This window comes from Dryas octopetala, chromosome 2 (genome assembly GCF_963921425.1).
Source record: "Dryas octopetala chromosome 2, drDryOcto1.1, whole genome shotgun sequence".
Classification (NCBI taxonomy): domain Eukaryota; kingdom Viridiplantae; phylum Streptophyta; class Magnoliopsida; order Rosales; family Rosaceae; genus Dryas; species Dryas octopetala.
Window position 1 is genome coordinate 7,590,696 of NC_141367.1, and position 19,824 is coordinate 7,610,519.

General features: G+C 37.9%; 1 long non-coding RNA gene and 1 pseudogene across 1 annotated transcript; both read left to right on the plus strand.

The window, feature by feature from the left end:
• Positions 1-211: 211 nt before the first annotated feature.
• Positions 212-1,265, plus strand: LOC147292848 (uncharacterized; annotated as a pseudogene).
• A 14,052-nt stretch (positions 1,266-15,317) lies between these two features.
• Positions 15,318-17,582, plus strand: LOC147292849 (uncharacterized). Its single transcript, XR_015120905.1, has 3 exons — positions 15,318-15,633; positions 16,330-16,386; positions 17,349-17,582. It is a non-coding gene; the product is annotated as an uncharacterized LOC147292849 (long non-coding RNA).
• The last annotated feature ends 2,242 nt before the right edge of the window (positions 17,583-19,824 follow it).

Consider the following 19,824-nt stretch of genomic DNA (forward strand, 5'->3'; position numbering starts at 1 on the left):
CAAATAGCAAAGTTAGATAGAATTTCAATATTTTTTGCAATCCTTTGATTATTTTATTAGTAGCTTATACAAAACATATATGTTATTCCTTGTATGAATAAAGAATCATGCTCAATTTGTTATTCATGCATAGCTTTAGCATCATTAATCACTATACACACGCATGCATTAAATTTGAGTATATTGTTGAAGCCAAAATACATATATACAGATGGGAAAGAAGAATAGCTTTGGAGTTAAGGCTCTTTGGAATGAACATACATTGCCTGTATTTATGGACCTTTGTATCAAGTTGGTAGATGCAGGTCGTCGTCCTAGTACCCACTTTGATAAGGAAGGATGGCAAAGTTTGAAAATAAACTTTGTAAAAGAGACTGGACTGGAATATGGTAAAAAACAATTGAAAAGTAAGTGGGATATACTTAAATTAAGAACAATGGAAATATTGGAAAGAATTAAAAGGTAAAGAAACTGGTCTAGGGTGGAATTCAAGAACAGGTACTATTAATGCTTCTGAGGAATGGTGGCTCAACAAAATTCAAGTGTGTACACTTGTGAGTTTTTCATTTATTGTTTTTTTTTTTAATTATCATGAATTCAATGTATTGACATAATCTATTGATATGCAGAAAAACCCCAAGTATAAGCAATTTCGTACTAAGGGCATTGGTTCTGAAATAGAGTAGAAGATGGATAGGATGTTCATGAACACCATAGCCATTGGTGAACATGCTTAGGCGCCCTCATCTGGTGTTCTTCCATCTGAAAATCAAGAGGCATCCAATGATGATGATGATGATGATGATGATGATAATGATGCTCTCGAAGGTAGTGATGAATCAGATGACATTCATGTTGTCGAAGCCACTGAGGTTGCTAAAAGTTCTTTGAGAAAAGGGAAAAAGAGAGTAAGTGAAGAACCTAACACAGAAACTACAAAAGATAAGAAAAGCAAAGACACTTCCACAAGAGTGGGGAAGGTGGGAGGTGCTGCGAAATTGTCACAACAAATTGATCGAATGGTTGAGGTATTTGAAAGTAGGAGTACTGCAACTTCTACAATGCATAACACCTCACAACCTAGTAGTATTGTTCAAGTGATGAAGGTAGTCACATCCTTACCTGGGGTAGAGCATGAAACCTCTTTGTGGTTCTTTGCTACTGAGTTATTTTTGAACCAAGAGAAGAGAGAGATGTTCATTACTATGGAAGATCCATACCTCAAGCTTCAATGGCTTAATTATATAATGGAAAAATATAATTAAGCTAGTTGCATTTCTATTCCTGAAACTTATGTTTGATTTTATATGGATTGTAGAACTTGGATAATTTATTTTACATTTAACTATTGTTTGGATAATGTGTTTGGTACTTGACAATTATTATATATTTGGTTCTTTTGGTGGATGTTCTTAGTGTTAAATATTTATATTAATGCATATGGATTGATGATGATATTCTCTCACATTTGCAGGTTTTACTTTTAAAATATGGATGTTCCCAAAGATGATGAGGAATTAAACCAAATGATATGTCTTTGTCTGCGCACTACTGAATATTATTATGAGAGGTATATTCATAAAGTTCCTTGTATGGTTTCTTCTCATACATGAAATAGGTGGGTGACAGGACCGCCCCCGGATTTCACCCTGAAACCCAGAGAGGTCCTGCGGGAATCCAAAATCAAGGAAAATCCTACCGAAAATTCGGCAGAACCTCCCCTGAAAATGGACTAACCCAAAATTTCAAGACCTGTTAAAAACACTTCTAAGACAGCAACCACCTCTACCACAACCAAATAGGGTCTCAGACCCAACAATCTCACAGAAATCCAACTTAAAATTTGCAGGGTGGTTATCAGAGCTGCTATTCTATTACAAGGAATTTTTACAAAAATTAAATGGCGCCTGGGGGACAATTTAAGACAAAACAAATGAACCGTGAGACAACTCAGTGAGTGGACAGTTTAACGGAAAACATAAGTAAAATTTCTGTTCCAGAAAATCCTTCAAAAACCACGTTAACTCTAAAACCTCTCGTTACTGTTTGAAATCCCCCAGTTGTAAAACAATTTCACAAGTCTTAAAAATGTTATAAAACCCATGAAACTCAAGGAAAGATAACACATATCTCAATAGCAAATCATTTAAATTAACAAAGTCATAAAAATAATAATAAAATCGAAAAATATTTCTCACTTACATCCATACTCAAACTCTGAAAATACCAATTTCATTTTCCACCATGCTATATACCCTGAATAATCCTGGCCATACACACGCGTGGAGTAAATCCAACACGTGCAGGCAATATCCTGGCCATACACACGCGTGGAGTAAATCCAACACGTGCAGGCAATATCCTGGCCATACACACGCGTGGAGTGAATCCAACACGTGCAGGCAATATCCTGGCCATACACACGTGTGAATAAATCAGCACGTGCAGGCAATCCTGGTCATACGTGCACGCAGAGCGGCCCCCAAAGGGCAAAGCATCCCGACACACGGCCCAAAGCCTATATGTGTGCCGTGATGGGTCCCAAAGACCTGTCAATTCTGATAACCTGGAGGGTACTGCAAAAGGCGGTCTGAAAACCATCTTTCATAACCAAATCGTAAAATCATTTTCTCATCGAAATAAAATATATTTGAAACCTTCCAACAAAACATAAATCAAAATGCCAAAGTGTATTATTTCAAATAAACATGAAACAAATCCAAACTTTCGACAATACCCAAATTATTAAATAAACCACGTGAATGAAACAAGAGACTAGATTCTTTTCCAAAGTCCAACAACTCAGAAACATCAACATGTAAATCTAGGTTTTAAAACTTATTTATGAACACATTTTGAAATCCGAAATCCATTGCCATTGGTCAAATCCCAAATTAAAATCAACAACACGGAATAATTAAAATGATACAATTTTTATAACTTATTAAAGATTAAACAACCAGCTCAAGGATTTTTATTTCTCAAACAATAATTAGAAAACAACTATAAATTAAATTATAAACTTCCATAAACATTTTCAAAAAATAAAACATTTTAGAAAGATTAAAAGTTAGTCCACTCACAATGAGAAAATCTAATGTCGATCCTCCGCCGGATCGTCGCGAACCCCGATCGTGTCGCCTATAACACAACGATAAAATATGAAATTAGTCTCGACTCCAATACGTTAAATTTTGTGTGTTAATTCTACTGTCTCGCTAAACTCACGCTCGAGTAACGGTTATAAATCATCTTCCTCAAAACTATACGCTCTCTAACCTATTCCTAACCATCTCGAAACTTCCCGGCTCACACCAGCGTTACCCACACTTCTAAAACCAATTATAAATCTCGAAAATAAATCTACGTAGCCGATCTAAAAAGAGCACACCATCCGAGAAAAGTTCGGTATCTAAAAACTATCCAATTACGATCCAAATTTGAAATTCTCGTCAACCCAAGGGCATCCACCTAACCAAAATCAATAATCAACTTAATTTGAGTCTCAAATTTATACTATCCAAATAAATTGACGACTGGGTGGTCAGAACTATCACCGTCGTCGCCCACAGTGACGGATGTCTAGCCTAAAAGTCACAAATTGTCCAATTTCTTAATTTTTCTAATTCTAATAATCAAATATCATTTTCTAAGGGTGTAAATTGTCCACAACTACATTAATATCATCCATTTTCCGAAATTCTCAAGAGGAACCCGAAATAGGATCTAAATCCCCAATTTCAATTCTCCAAAATTACTCAAAATAAAGCACCAAAACGCTGAGAAATGACAGCCCATACCTCAAGGAGAGAAACCCACTTAAACCCTCGAAAATTGATGCTGAAATCTAGCCGAAAATTGGTGGATGGGGCCGGCGATTTTGAGGTGGTTCTTGAGTTGTTTCCGACCCAGGGGAGCTGCTCGATGCAGGAGGAAGGCCAGGCTGAGCTGGTCGGCCAAAGGAAGGGTCGCCGGAGGTCTCAAATGGCTGGAATGGCTGGCGGCGTGAGCGAAAGTGGTGACTGGGTGCAGGGGTTGGGTGCGCACAGAGAAAAGGGAGAGAGAGAGAACTCGGGGAGAGAGGAGGCCGGAGGGGTGGTCGGCGCCTGGGGGAAGCTCGCCGGAGCCAGAGGCTGGCCAGAGGTGGCCGGTGATGGTGAGTGGGGTGGGCCAGAGGTGGCCGGTGATGGTGAGTGGGGTGGCTGGGGCTGGTGGGCGCAGGGGAGAGGGTGCGGGAGAGAGGAAAACCGAGAGTGAGGGAGAGAGAGAGTGCGGGGGGGGTGATAAATAGAAAGGGAGAGAAGGTTCTAGAGAGAGAGAGAAAGTTCAATAAAAAAAATCAGATTTTTAAACCCAATTTGTCATTTTACGAAATTGCCCCTCGCTTCAAACGCCCATATCTTCCAATCTGTAACTCGGATCGAAGCGTGCTACGTGTCTATGAACTCGGGGGATCGAAACCTATCTAACGGACCCAAGGTCAAAGTCGAAAACCCATTTATTTTAAAAGTCAACTTTTGGTCAAGCTTAAATTAAAACAAAAATAAATATTTAAATCAAAACCCTTTTTATTTTCCAAATAAATCTCATAATCTTTAAAATGCAATTCCACACCTTAAAAAAATCTCTTAAAAGCATAGTTAAATAAAAATTTAAATTTCTAGTGAAAATTTGGGTCGGGTCGTTACAACCTTCCCCCCTTACAAAAATTTTGTCCTCGAAATTTAGTAGAAAACCTTAATTTAAGTGAATTGTTGTTGTAAAATTCTTATCGCCCATCATGTCAAACCTCCTTTCAACAACCATAAGTTGAAATATGCTTGAATTTGACATTTCCTTCCGTTTGAGGAAACCAAAAACATTTAAACTAAAAAGATCACTCCACAACGAACCTAAATAAATTAAGTACGCCTCAAAAATAATAACTTAAAAATGTGATAGAACACCAAACCCTAGATAAAGTTTTAAGGGATAAAACCATTACGAAATAAATCCATTTTAAAACCTTAAAATCATTTGAAAACCACTCTAACCCACCAATCGAGAAAGTTTATCTCTTATCGACATTCAAAACAATAATACGTTATACGCAAAAGTGTGTGTGTGTCCAAAGTTTATAAAAATATTGCATTATGCCCAAAGATGGAAAACGTACCCATGATGACATCCGGTGAAGTCAAAGGGTCCTGCTGCATCATGGCGAAAACTCTGCCCTGGGCTTTAGGGCGTCCTGGCTGGCCCCTCTGTTGTCCTCCACCTCTACTGCCATGGCTGGACTGGGCACCACTACTAGACGTAGCACCCGCAATCTCCACTGCTCTCTGTCCTTGACTTTGGGCCCTTGAAGTCTGTCCCTGATGGGGGGCCGATCCCGAAGATCCTCCATCACCCGATTGTAGCATCGGGCACTCCCTCATAAAATGGCCTGTCTGTCCACAATGATAACACCCAGGGCTGCCCATATGACACATCCCATCGTGATATCTGCCACAAGAACTACACAGAGGACGACCTGTCCCACGAATCCGACTACCCTGAGATCCACTCAATCGTGCTGTGCTACGAGCTGAGCTACCCGCTGACTGATAACCGGAACTATGACTGTGTCCAGAACCTCGGCTTCCTCCTGAGTCATGTCTAACACCTCTAAAACCACCACTTCCTGAAGAACCTGAACTGAAACTGCCTCTCTTGGATGGTCCTTGACTAGGGCCACTCATCGAGGTACTCTGAAAATGACGACGCCTCGCCTCGCCTTTACTCCGATCAGATAAAGACCTTTCGACCCACATAGCAGCATCCCTCAAAGAACTAAAAGTAGAGTGGTTAGCTGCTGTAACCACCGTGCGAATAGAATCTCTCAGACCCTCCTCAAATCTCGAGCATCTATCCGTCTCGTCTGCCACAAGTGTTGGGCAAAATCTGGAAAGCTCAGTGAATTTTCTCTCATACTCTGCTACTGACATAGATCCCTGTCTAAGCCTCAGGAATTCGGCTCTCTTCTCATCACAATAAACCCGCGAATAGTACTTCTCGTAAAATACTCTTCTAAATCTGTCCCAAGTGATCTCCGCCGCGGTGAGTCCTAAACGCTCGGAATCTCACCAATGATAAGCGTCACCCACTAGCAAGAAAGTAGCCAAGACTAACTTCCGGTCATCGGGGCATCCCATGACCTCAAATATCCTCTCGAGTTGTATCATCCACTCGTTAGCCTCACTGGGATCCGAAGTACCTGAAAAATTTGAGGCCCCGAGCTTACGGGCACGCTCAATGCTGTACTCTCCCTCAGGAAACGCCCTAGTACGAACAGCAGTAGTCACCGCTTCGGCTAGCCTATCAATAGACTGCTCAAAACCTTGTGTCGTCTCATCGACACCTTCTTCTACCCTACGGTGGGTCCCCGGTGGTCGGCCACGTCGTCAAGGAGGCATAATACCTATAAGAAAACCAAACTCTTATCAATAATGGGGATGCACATTCAGTGCAGAATTGAGGAATCTAAAACCTAATGCTCTGATACCAAGTTGACAGGACCGCCCCCGGATTTCACCCTGAAACCCAGAGAGGTCCTGCGGGAATCTAAAATCAAGGAAAATCCTACCGAAAATTCGGCAGAACCTCCCCTGAAAATGGACTAACCCAAAATTTCAAGACCTGTTAAAAACACTTCTAAGACAGCAACCACCTCTACCACAACCAAATAGGGTCTCAGACCCAACAATCTCACAGAAATCCAACTTAAAATTTGCAGGGTGGTTATCAGAGCTGCCATTCTATTACAAGGAATTTTTACAAAAATTAAATGGCGCCTACAAGGTCCAACTAAGGAGATGATTGCAACTGCCTCGACGTGTTTGGCTCGACCTCCACCAAATCTACTACCTGGGGGACAATTTAAGACAAAACAAATGAACCGTGAGACAACTCAGTGAGTGGACAGTTTAACGGAAAACATAAGTAAAATTTCTGTTCCAGAAAATCCTTCAAAAACCACGTTAACTCTAAAACCTCTCGTTACTGTTTGAAATCCCCCAGTTGTAAAACAATTTCACAAGTCTTAAAAATGTTATAAAACCCATGAAACTCAAGGAAAGATAACACATATCTCAATAGCAAATCATTTAAATTAACAAAGTCATAAAAATAATAATAAAATCGAAATCATTATAAAACTCGAAAAATATTTCTCACTTAAAATCCATACTCAAACTCTGAAAATACCAATTTCATTTTCCACCATGCTATATACCCTGAATAATCCTGGCCATACACACGCGTGGAGTAAATCCAACACGTGCAGGCAATATCCTGGCCATACACACGCGTGGAGTAAATCCAACACGTGCAGGCAATATCCTGGCCATACACACGCGTGGAGTGAATCCAACACGTGCAGGCAATATCCTGGCCATACACACGTGTGAATAAATCAGCACGTGCAGGCAATCCTGGTCATACGTGCACGCAGAGCGGCCCCCAAAGGGCAAAGCATCCCGACACACGGCCCAAAGCCTATATGTGTGCCGTGATGGGTCCCAAAGACCTGTCAATTCTGATAACCTGGAGGGTACTGCAAAAGGCGGTCTGAAAACCATCTTTCATAACCAAATCGTAAAATCATTTTCTCATCGAAATAAAATATATTTGAAACCTTCCAACAAAACATAAATCAAAATGCCAAAGTGTATTATTTCAAATAAACATGAAACAAATCCAAACTTTCGACAATACCCAAATTATTAAATAAACCACGTGAATGAAACAAGAGACTAGATTCTTTTCCAAAGTCCAACAACTCAGAAACATCAACATGTAAATCTAGGTTTTAAAACTTATTTATGAACACATTTTGAAATCCGAAATCCATTGCCATTGGTCAAATCCCAAATTAAAATCAACAACACGGAATAATTAAAATGATACGATTTTTATAACTTATTAAAGATTAAACAACCAGCTCAAGGATTTTTATTTCTCAAACAATAATTAGAAAACAACTATAAATTAAATTATAAACTTCCATAAACATTTTCAAAAAATAAAACATTTTAGAAAGATTAAAAGTTAGTCCACTCACAATGAGAAAATCTAATGTCGATCCTCCGCCGGATCGTCGCGAACCCCGATCGTGTCGCCTATAACACAACGATAAAATATGAAATTAGTCTCGACTCCAATACGTTAAATTTTGTGTGTTAATTCTACTGTCTCGCTAAACTCACGCTCGAGTAACGGTTATAAATCATCTTCCTCAAAACTATACGCTCTCTAACCTATTCCTAACCATCTCGAAACTTCCCGGCTCACACCAGCGTTACCCACACTTCTAAAACCAATTATAAATCTCGAAAATAAATCTACGTAGCCGATCTAAAAAGAGCACACCATCCGAGAAAAGTTCGGTATCTAAAAACTATCCAATTACGATCCAAATTTGAAATTCTCGTCAACCCAAGGGCATCCACCTAACCAAAATCAATAATCAACTTAATTTGAGTCTCAAATTTATACTATCCAAATAAATTGACGACTGGGTGGTCAGAACTATCACCGTCGTCGCCCACAGTGACGGATGTCTAGCCTAAAAGTCACAAATTGTCCAATTTCTTAATTTTTCTAATTCTAATAATCAAATATCATTTTCTAAGGGTGTAAATTGTCCACAACTACATTAATATCATCCATTTTCCGAAATTCTCAAGAGGAACCCGAAATAGGATCTAAATCCCCAATTTCAATTCTCCAAAATTACTCAAAATAAAGCACCAAAACGCTGAGAAATGACAGCCCATACCTCAAGGAGAGAAACCCACTTAAACCCTCGAAAATTGATGCTGAAATCTAGCCGAAAATTGGTGGATGGGGCCGGCGATTTTGAGGTGGTTCTTGAGTTGTTTCCGACCCAGGGGAGCTGCTCGATGCAGGAGGAAGGCCAGGCTGAGCTGGTCGGCCAAAGGAAGGGTCGCCGGAGGTCTCAAATGGCTGGAATGGCTGGCGGCGTGAGCGAAAGTGGTGACTGGGTGCAGGGGTTGGGTGCGCACAGAGAAAAGGGAGAGAGAGAGAACTCGGGGAGAGAGGAGGCCGGAGGGGTGGTCGGCGCCTGGGGGAAGCTCGCCGGAGCCAGAGGCTGGCCAGAGGTGGCCGGTGATGGTGAGTGGGGTGGCTGGGGCTGGTGGGCGTAGGGGAGAGGGTGCGGGAGAGAGGAAAACCGAGAGTGAGGGAGAGAGAGAGTGCGGGGGGGTGATAAATAGAAAGGGAGAGAAGGTTCTAGAGAGAGAGAGAAAGTTCAATAAAAAAAATCAGATTTTTAAACCCAATTTGTCATTTTACGAAATTGCCCCTCGCTTCAAACGCCCATATCTTCCAATCTGTAACTCGGATCGAAGCGTGCTACGTGTCTATGAACTCGGGGGATCGAAACCTATCTAACGGACCCAAGGTCAAAGTCGAAAACCCATTTATTTTAAAAGTCAACTTTTGGTCAAGCTTAAATTAAAACAAAAATAAATATTTAAATGAAAACCCTTTTTTATTTTCCAAATAAATCTCATAATCTTTAAAATGCAATTCCACACCTTAAAAAAATCTCTTAAAAGCATAGTTAAATAAAAATTTAAATTTCTAGTGAAAATTTGGGTCGGGTCGTTACAGTGGGTGATGGAGTTATTACATGGAAGTAAACGTCATTGTCATGATATGTTTAGAATGGATAAAGACATGTTTTCTAGATTGTGTATTGACTTGCAAACTCATTATGGATTGAGAGCTTCAAGGAGATTGTGCGTGGAGGAAATGGTGGGAATGCTTTTGCACACTTTAGGACATGGTGTAGGAAATAGGTTAATTCAAGAACGATTTCAACATTCGGGTGAGACCATGAGTAAATATTTTAATATCTTACTAGACATTGTGTGTCTTATGGTCGTTGATATCATCAAACCGTTAGATATGATTTTAACGGTACTCCACCAGAAATATTAAGAGATTCTAGATATATGCCACAATTCGAGGTAATTATTAAATCTAATACTTCATGATTTTTCTTGTTAATTAAATTATATTTATTGAATGTTTTTATTCTAATTATTTGTAGGATTGTATTGGTGCTATTGATGGTGTACATGTTCGTGTTTCAATACCTCTAAAAATCAAATACCATACATTGGTAGGAAAGGGATACCGACTCAAAACATAATGGCTGCATGTAATTTTGACATGCAGTTCATATTTGCATGTGCAGGTTGGGAAGGCAGTGCACATGATACAAGGGTATTCTTATCTGCTATACGGAATGATGCTTTAAACTTTCCTAAACCTCCAAATGGTAATAAACTCAACTTTTTGCAAATATTTGGATTTCACATTTACAATTTCAATTATTATATTATAATAATACATATATTTTATTTGACATGGAAATATTATCTCGTGGATGCAGGATACCCACAAATTAATGGGTATTTGGGACCATTTAAGGGTGAACGGTATCATCTTCCAGATTTCCGTAGGGGTAGCCAACCAACAGGTTATCAAGAGGTATTTAACCACGCACACTCTTCTCTTAGGATTGTCATTGAGCGAACTTTTGGAGTATGGAAGAAAAGGTGGAATATTTTAAGGGACATGCCTAGTTATTCATTTTAAGAAGCAAGTGATCGAAGATAGTGACATCATTGCAACCATGACACTTCATAATTACATAAAGAGGCATTCCCAACGTGATAGACATTTCCATGAAAGTGAGGATGATCGAAATGACATTTTAAGTGAAGAGGAGAGTGAGGCTAATGCACAAGAAGAAGAATATATACCAATGGTCATGGAGCACAAGAAATGGAGACACTAAGAAATAACAGTGCTGCAAGTTTAATGAGTGCATCTACATAGTTTCTTATGGTTACTTTTTAGAATTTTAGTCATTTTGGTTTGTAATTTATGACCTTTTTTTTCCTACTAACTTCTTCGCATATATATTAGTCATTTTGGTATGTAATGCATGTGATGGTTGATTATACTTTTCATATATTGGCGACCCTTAATGTTGGCGGGCTGATAAGTTTGACTGTATATCCCACGGTAAAAATGGTCCAACGCTATTGTGGAAGAATGAGGTAGGGTTGCAAATAAGAAAGAAACGACATATTTGAAACTTGAGAGGTGACTTCAAATTCCATGTTAGTATATAATCATTTTGATATATAATAGGCAGTTCGATCAATATCATTCAACTTTGATAATGACTACAGTGAAAATATCATTCAATTTATATAATAGGCAATTTGATCAATATCAAATAACTATTTAAACATCTATATTTTTTTTTGTTTATTTTAAATTAAAAAAATAGGTCAATTGTTAATTATATTTGATATTGTGAACATCAATTATGGTATTTTATTTGTATGATTAAAATTATAATATACCCAAAAAAAATAATAGGCATACTTATTTAATAATGTTGTTCTTTGAAAAATTAATGCTAATACAAATTTGTAGCTAAAAATTTCAAAAACATGTAAAAAAACATTTTATTTTTACCAAACAAATAAGTGAAAGACACTTTTAGCATTATGTCTATTTTAGTAATTATAAATAGCCGCATCAGTTTTACATTACAATTTACCAAACATCTTCATACTGCTTTTTGTACTCACAACACTTTTGAAAATATAGTTTACCAAACACTCAATTGTTTTACTTCACAGTTGACTTTACTTCACAGCTGTTTTACTTCACAATTGTTTTTTCTCACAGCAATCCAAAACTAAGCCTAAATACCACCAGGTTTCCATGGATGATTATATAAATTTGAGATGCCACCTCTCATGTTTATATGTCTAGTTTGTGATCCATTTACGGTGAATGACCAAATAAATTTGAGGTGCCATCTCTCTGTGTTTTAAGCAAACATACATCATTTGCCAATATGCACGCTTGGGAAACATATAGAGATAACAAATTCCTCATGCCTTTGTTGAGTGATGTAGGTTTTTGTTACTGTTTGAATAACTCCTCTTTTTGTAATGTTTGCTTTACTGAAGTTTGCCTACTTCTAGTTTTTATTATCATAATTTTAGAATTTTTCTATTTACCTTTTTGTTGGCTTAAGTTCTTCCAATTTGGATTTTTGTTTTCAGGACAACTATTTCCATCATAACCTACAATGGGTACTTCAAGGAGTACAACTTAAGCATCAACAATCAGAATGATTTCTTGTGGAGTTTGGAGCGCGAATTCAAACTACTGATTGTCATCTCAGATGCTGCCATCCACTCAATTAGAAAATGTTGAATGTATAATCTCTAAAACCTTTCAACCAAAAAAATCTCTATAACCTATTGTTTAAGGCTTTAAGCCACTTGCTCTCCAGTAGCAGAGAATCAATCCAGTTAAACTAATCTCTGTTCTGTTAGCATGCAAACTAGGATAGGAGTATTGATTGTTGACATGACATGATAACACGAATTGATACCGACACGAAATTAGTCTATTAGTATTAGGCATATCATGTGGAATCATATCGTGATGTAGCACGATTAATATACAGTTTGTGTAGTGTTCATAAATGTGGAGATTTCTACTTATGTACATATATGAATAGGATCAAAAGCTGGACCTCCCTAAAGTATGTATATATCTGAATTGAACACAGTGGATGGGTATAGCTTATGAATAAAAGAAGCTAATTGTTTGGTCGGTCATAATTTCTTTTGTAACCTTTTATGAAATGGTCATAATTGTAAGTGCCCTCTAATTTTCTTCGGCATTTTCTGAACGTCTTCTATGAACTGTTTTCCACCGTGCTTTGTGATATTGTTAGTGTGTGTTTCTATCAGATCAAGAGCAATCACTTTGTGTTCCAGCAGTTATATATTGCATTAAGGTTCATAATATGATATGTATTCAATAGCATTATTATGTTAGCACCATGATTGTCTGTATGAAGCTCCATAACGTGGGAAGGAAAATTGAAATCTTGTACTTGAGTTCTATATTATTGTCTAATATGAGAGTCGAAAGATGTTGGTGTACAACAGGTGGTGTTAGAGCCCACAATTCTCTCTTTTGTTTTTCTCTAATATGCTAAGAAAGATCATTAGTATGTACAAGATTGCTTATTATCCAAAGAAAACAATTAATGTTGCAATTTTATTGATTTAAAGGTTTTTGTTTTTGTAAACAAAGGAGTCATGTACCACTTACTAGTTAGTTACGTACAACCTTCCACAAATAAAGAAACAGAAAATTAGGCTTAAGTCCTTTTAGACAACAATTTTTACGCACAGGCCGGGGGTGTTTTAAAATTCATAAGTAAATCTTTTTCATATAGATTAAGGTCCTTTTTCTGATTACCACATCAGAAAATCTAATACACGTCAGCATTTATAATTTAAATGATATATACACGCCAGCATTTTTAATTTAAATTATATTTTTCAGAAACCAAACAGATATTTGATTTTTATCTTTACTTAATTTTGAATTAAGAAATCAAATATATATCTTTTGGAGTTTGAATTTACAAACCAGATTTTCTTTTTAGGTCCTATAACTCTACATGGTCGAGTACATTTACAATCACAATTGGTACCCTAATTAAATGGGTTGGTACATTTTAGATACAATTAACAATGTTGAGGATATATAGCGGCCAAAAAAAAAAAAACAGTGTTAAGGGTATATGGTTTACGGTTAAGAAGTTCGCGGTTTATGGTTTGCATGGAATTAAACACATTCGTGTACGTTACGGGTTTATGTGTCCTGGTACATTTATACCCACAATTGGTACATCTAGGGTTTAGGGTTTACATGGAGTTTAAGGTTTAAGGCTTAGGGTTTATGTAAAATCAATTATTACCATTGAAGAAGCCCAGCTTAGAGAAAACTGTACATGGATTGGTACATTTACAAACACAATTGGTACAATTAGAAAACAAATCCTAAAACAACCTGGTATTTCCCTTCAGGTTTACACGGCTAAATATTTTAACTGCAAACCTCCCTCGTCATGCACATGTTCATACAATGTCCTCATCTCTGTACACAAAATATTTAAGTGCAGAATAGCACAAAGTACCATACACATTCCTTCACCTATTCACATAAGCACACATTTACAAACCAAACCCAGTCAAGAAACTCCAAACTGAAATATCCATTTATAAATTAACTGTAATAAATTCACAAAGTCCTTTGTAAGACCCCATATTTTTCAAGGAGTTATTTTAAATATTTTGCGAATTTATTTTAAGGATTTTGGGAATTTATTTGGAAATTTAAAAGGTTTTGGTTTAATTTTTAATTTTTGTTTTAAATTGGGCTTGATCCAAAAGTTGACTTTTTTAAAACTAATGGACTTTCGTCTTTGACTTTAGGCACGTTGAAAAGGTCTCGAGTCCATGAGTTCGTAGACACGTGGCATGCGTCAATCGGAGTTACCGTTTGAGAGATACGGACATGTGAAGTGAGTGGCAAACTTGTAAATTTTACGAAACTGGGTTTTAAAAACCCCAAAAATCAGATTTCCTCTCTCATTTCTGTCTCTCTCTCTCTCTCTCTCTCTCTCTCTCTCTCCCCGCGCGTCTTTCTCTCGCCCCTCACCCTCACCGTTCCTGCCACCGGCGCGTGGCGGCGCGTCCGGCGGCGGCTGGGCTGGGTGTTTGGCCCATGCTGCTCGCCTCCCTCCCCTCTCTCTCCCAGTGGCCTTCATTTTTCCGGCCGATCACCCACGACGGAGAAACGACGCAAAACAGGGCCGAGCCTCTCGTCGGCGATCTCGCATTTTCCGGCCAAATCTGTAACGACCCGACCAAAATTTCCCACTAGAAATTTAAATTTTTATTTAACTATGTTTTTAAGAGATTGTTTTTAAAAGGATGTTGAATTGTATTTTAAAGATTATGAGATTTATTTGAAAAATAAAAAGGGTTTCGATTTAAATTTTTATTTATTTTTGTTTTAATTTGGGGCTCAACCCAAATTTAACTTTAAAATTAAATGGGCTTTCGATTTGACTTTGGGTTCGTTAGATAGGTTTCGAGCCCACAATTTCATAGACACGTAGCACGCGTCGATCCGAGTTACAGTTTGAGAGATATGGGCGTTTGAAGCGAGGGGCAATTTTGTAAAATTGACAAATTGAGTTTAAAAAATTCAAAATCAGATTTTTGAAGAGGTTTCTCCATCTTTCTAGAACATTCTCACTCTCTCTCTCTCCCTCCCTATATTTCTCTCTCCCCACACCCCCTTTCTCCGGATGTCTCCTCACCCTTGCACACCGGCAGCACCCAGCCACCCCCACTTACCATCGGCGACCACCCTGCCGACCTCTGGCTCCGGCGAGCTTTCCCCCCAGGCGCCGACCACCCCCCAGCCTACTCTCTCTTCTCAATCTCTCTTTCCCCTTTTTATCTGCGCGCGACCAGCTCTGCCCAGCCTGGCCCATTTTCGGCCACTACCCGACCGGCCCAGGCCATCGGCGAGCTTCCTTCGCCGACGCCGACCTCGCAGACCCTTCCTCCTCGCCGGCCAATCTCCTCGCACGTAGAAACCAGCCAGCAAACGCCCAGCCCCGCCGCACCTTCCTCTCTGGATTTCGACCAATTCTGACCCTCAATCTCCAAATTTCAGGTGAGCTTTCTTTCTCTCATTATGGGCTTCCATTTCCCTATATGTTTGTGGTTTAAAATCTTGTAATTAGAAATTTGATTTTTTTTGGAAATTTGAATTCATTTCGGGTTCCCTTTGGGTTTTCAAATTAGGGGGTTGTTCTTGATGTTTTTTTTGACAAATTTCATCCCTAGGAACCCCAATCGATGTTTAGAAATGAAAAGTATGAGTAGATTTTAGGAAATAGGGTATTTTAGCTAAATTTGGCCTTGGAACCGCCACTTTTGGTGGCAATCGCAGTGGTCTCAAACACCCACTGTCCTGTCTTGAATGTAGGATTATTTAGAGCCATTGTTGAGTTGGTTTCTAAGTTGGTTATTGATTTGGAGCAGGTGGAAGTCTTATGGATTTGAGGAAAACCTCAATTTGGATTGTATTCAGATATTGTTATGTATCGAATCGATTCACAGACGAGTCCTGGTCGAGGTATGGCGCACATAAAGTTTAATTGGATATATTTGGTGGATTAAATGTTTGGGTGTAGTTGGATTTTGAGCCGGGAAGGAATTAGAAGAGATTTGGGTAATCAGACCTTAAGAAAAGTAATAAATCATCTTTGAAAAATAGAAGGGTTGAGCGCAACGTTTAGGCTTCACATGTACACTGTAATCGTCGTTGAGCCGAGCCTAATTTCATATTTCATTCCTTTAACTGTAGGCGACAACCCTGAAATCCGAGACGACGCAGCAGAGGATGGAAGCTAGGGCTATCTCTGTGAGTGGACCTTGAATTTTAATAATTTATGTTTTTATGTGGTTTCAATTTCTTTGGCTTAACTTGAATTCATTTTGAGTTTTAAATTTTAAATGTCTATCAAATAATCATTTATATTAACTAAATACACTTATCTTGGATTTCATAAATTTCACGATCAAGAAATATTTTAGCGTGCTTTCATATATAAATTTATATTAAAAGTACGTACTATGATTTGGAATGGCGTATTTAATTTCAACTTGGTTATGGAAAGATCATTTATATTTCGTATTCTTCGTCTCAATGTTTATTTATATTTGTTATGGGATATTACAATTTAAGGAAATGTATTTTGATGAGTTTGGTTTTGTTAAGAAGAGTTTTGGAAGAAAAATGAAAGGATTTGAGATTTGGATTATGTGTTTATGAGTTATTGATTTTCAAAGCACCCACTTCAGTACCCTTCCAGGTTATCAGATTAGACAGGTCTTTGGGACCCATTGCGGCACACACATAGGCTTTGGGCCGTGTGTCGTGATGCTTGACCCTTTGGGGGTTGGCTCTGCGTGCACATACGACAGACTTTTAGGCTCTGCATGCGTATGACAGATTCTCGGCTCTGCGCATGTATGACAGATTCTCCGGGTAACTGGCTTGGTGTGTTGTATATGTATTATACGGTTTTATGGTGATAATTTATTTTAAAATTATAAAACTATTCAGAACTTTAAATATTTGAATTCTATTTGATAAATAGTTTAATTTCTATTTGGTTATGAAAACAAATTTTCAGCGAGTTTCTGAAAGTGTTTTAAAACTGGGGGATTTCAGAGAGTGACGTGAGGTCTTAGTGCTAAATGTGGTTTTGAAGGATTTTCTGAAACAAGAAGTTTACTTTTATTTTTTTGTTTTTATTAAACTGTCCACTCACTGAGTTTGTCTCACGGTTTGTTTTGTTTTGTCTTAAATTGTCCCCTCAGGTAGTAGCTTTGGTGGAGGTCGAGCCAATAACGTCGAGGCATTCGCGTCCATCTCCCTAGTCGGACCCTGTAGGCGACATTTTATTCTTGTAAAAATTTCCTTGTAATAGAATAGGAGCTCTGATAACCATTCTACAAATTTTAAGCTGGATTTCTGTGAAATTGCTGGGTCTGAGACCCTATTTTGGTTGTGGTAGAGGTGGTTGCTGTTTAGAAGTGATTTTTAACAGGTTTGAAATTTCTGGGTTAGTCCATTTTCAGGGGAGGTTCCGCCAAATTTTCGGTAGGATTTTCCTTGAATTTGGATCCCGCAGGATCCTTCCGGATTTCAGGGTGGAATCCGGGGGCGGTCCTGACAATTTGGTATCAGAGCGTTAGGTTTTGAATCCTTGTAGACTTCGCATCTAGGGTGTAACTTTTAGTGTACGAAAACGGTTTTCACTTGTGACAAAGCGTGGACATGCCTCTCGACGTGGCCGACCTCAAAGGCGTAAGCGGTAAGTTTCGGGAGTGGAGTTTGTTTGTTTAACCTTGCGTTTATGCGAGTAGCGGTATACCTATATTTCAAACTTGACTCGTACATGTGATGACTTTTCGATGATTAGTAGATAGAAACTGTGGTGGTAGAAACTACACTGACACTTATGCTAGATTCGTTTAATCTTACTAACTTGAGGGTGTGCCTTAGTAAAAGTTTCAGTACGAGTTTAAATTATAAAGATAGCGACATTGTTGGATAATTATAATTTCACCCTCATGAGTTTAAATGTTAAAGAAGTAACACGATTAAACTCTTGGGAAGTTGATGGATTTTGAACTCTCTTTGTTTTGGGCATCGTTGAGGTATTATGAAGTGTAAATCCATTATGGGATTAAATGAATTTTATAATGGAAATTTCTTAAGTGATAAGATTAATGTTTTGAGTAAAACCAATGTCAAGCTAAGTATGAAGTAAATTGAGGGAATTATCGGAAAGTATATGGGAATGAAAAGAATGTTTGTGACTAGTTCATGGTTGATTGGTGTATTCAGGATTTGATTTTAGTGTAATACATGTCGGATGGTGCTAAGTGTTTCTGTAGAGTAACACTTGGAATTTGGAGATAGAATTGATGTATTTTGTCTGTGCATTGAAATAAGAATACCATAATAACAATTAAGGGATTGATAGTTTGATTCTAAATGTGGAATTAAGGGAATACTTTATGACATAGATTCAAGAATAAAGTGTTTTTATTAGAAAAGAAGTGAGAGAAGTAAGAGCGCCTTATCCATGGAATAAATAAATTCATTTGGGAAGGTGAGAGTAGGAATTATTTTCATAATTGAGCCCAAGTTGGATTATTCTTGCATTTCAAAAAATTAGAAACAACGACTTGAACTCGGTTCAAAAAGAAAAATGGAACTTAAGCTTATGGACTGTAATCTTCTTGGGTAATTGTAGATTTGATCTATTGAGTTTAACCAATGAGGAAGGGATAGAATTGTACTTAGTTGAACGTGAAGAAATAAGAATTTTCCTTTATTGTGAGTTGTAGTGATAAGGAAATTGCATTTATGCTTGGATATTATAAATGCTTATTGGAAGGTGTATTTGTAGTAGAGAGGATGTCTCTTGGTGAAGTTAATTTCAAACTAAGTAAAAGAGTATACATTTTAAGACAACCATTGGAATTTGTATGAGAATAGAAGGAATTTTAAGAAAATTTAAGGCCGGCAATTTTTGCGAAGTATATAAGAACTAAGGGAAGGTTTTGGAGATGTAAATAGGTTTATGTATTGTGGCTAATTAATTGATAAGAATCGAATATACGTGGTTAGGTGATGTTCTTGTATGATGGCATTTGGTTGATCTTATAGCATATTTGAGTAGTGTTTTCACTATAAGGATAACTAAGGATGGATGCTTATGGATAATAAGGATTTTTTTTTATAATGATTGTGGACTTCATAGTTGGATTTTATTTTGGAACATCAATTGTTTCAGATTTCGAGTCAAGTAGAGCATTATGACCTAAGACGAGAATCATAAGAGAAGAGAGAAACTAACATGGGTACGAACAATAGTGGATTCAAGGAGGTGAGAAAAGGAAGTCCTTTGTAAATTGATTACATGTGAAACGATGAATTAAACTAAGAGTGAACTTGAGGTTTGTGATGATTGTAACGCCCCGATCCTAGGGCCCAAAAATACACTGAAACTTGTCCTTTAAACTTCTTTTCAAAGAATGAGCCATGCACTTAACAAAATAAATAAATATATTTGATAAATCAGAGTGTGAGCCCAAAACATTTATGTAAAATTCGCTGCATAAAATCAGTTAAATCAAAGATCCCACTGCCTCATCTTCTCCTCACTGCCTCCTCAGCCTGCTTAACCTGCAAAACACCAATAACCACACTGCACCATATCCATGGTACACCGGGTCATTCAAACAAATTCACCCGGTAAGCTCACTAGAGCTCGTATGAGTG